The 1,350-nt window shown below is 29.2% G+C and overlaps 1 non-coding gene across 1 annotated transcript; it reads right to left on the minus strand.

Moving 5' to 3' along the window:
- Positions 1–766: 766 nt before the first annotated feature.
- TRNAE-UUC lies at positions 767–838 on the minus strand. The gene has a single exon. It is a non-coding gene; the product is annotated as a tRNA-Glu (tRNA).
- Positions 839–1,350: the final 512 nt, after the last annotated feature.

Below are 1,350 nucleotides of genomic sequence, written 5' to 3' on the forward strand. Positions count from 1 at the left end.
CTAAAGGTGTGTTTGCAATATGGTTTTTGGAGGGGCTATGCTTATTATTTGATTTATATTTGACATTTAAAAAGAAAATTAAAAGAACAACATGATATTATATGTTCATGTATCATGTTATTCTGTAAAAAAAAAAAAAATACTAAATACTATATCAAAATATAAACTTAGCCCTTCAAAATTCAATTCACAAACACACCATTAGATTCTATTTGAAAATTTGATGCCGAGACACTAGGCACATCCTTAGATTTCAGTGTCTCAGCATCAAATTTATTTTACTATGCTTATTAGAGGGCTTGTTATATGAAAATGAAATAGAACATTTTTTTTTGAAGGAATAAATGAAATAGAACATTTTTTTTGAAGGAATAAATGAAATAGAACATATATTTTAATAATCACTCAAATGAATATTAATTGAACTATTTCCTCACTAACCTAATAATAATCCCCTTGAAACCATGCCACCTTCTCCATTTTCTTTATCAAGAGAAAAATTCAAAACTAAAAATCGAAACTTTCAGCATTGAATGAATCAAACAACAAAAGTGAATAACAGATTCAAAGTCCCAATGTGCGAGTGCAATCCAAATAGCAACATTGAATAAAACCCAATTTGTAAATGATGACAAGATTCAATCATAAACATTACTAAAAAAGAAGAAAACTTGAACGGAACCTGTTACTGTTGTTTCTGGCTGAGTTTGTGTATGGTGAAAAATGATAATAAGTCTCTTCTCAAAAGGGAAAAAAAAAAAAAAACTTCCGATGCCGGGAATCGAACCCGGGTCCCCTGGGTGAAAGCCAGATATCCTAACCGCTGGACGACATCGGATTGTTGATATTTATGGCTAAACTAAATATCTTGTTAGTACAACTTTATTTTTTTTTTAAAAAAAAGATTAAGTATTGATTTGTATGTAAAACAGTAAATACTAGATACTACGGTACAAGACATAAATAAAGTAGTATGTATAGCAGTATAGGACACGAATCACACCATAATATTGTATAATATTTTTTTTATACAACACTCTTTTTTATATAAATAATTATACATGAACAAAAGATATTTTTAAAATTAAAACAGATATTTTTGTTTTTGTCTTGTTCTTTACTACAAAAATTCATAGTGACAAAATTTTTTGTTTTTGTCATGTCCTTTACTATTTATTTTATAGATTTTCTTTTTACGCCCCCTGGAATTCCTCGCGCACACCTGAAATTACCAAACTAACCCCCCTCGCCTTTTAGGATGCGGACACTTTTCGCACTTTAAATATCGAGTGACAATATTATTAACTCAAACACATCGTCTGCGCCCCTATATATGAAAAAAAATCATAA

This window comes from Trifolium pratense, linkage group LG1 (assembly GCF_020283565.1).
Source record: "Trifolium pratense cultivar HEN17-A07 linkage group LG1, ARS_RC_1.1, whole genome shotgun sequence".
Taxonomy (NCBI): Eukaryota; Viridiplantae; Streptophyta; class Magnoliopsida; order Fabales; family Fabaceae; genus Trifolium; species Trifolium pratense.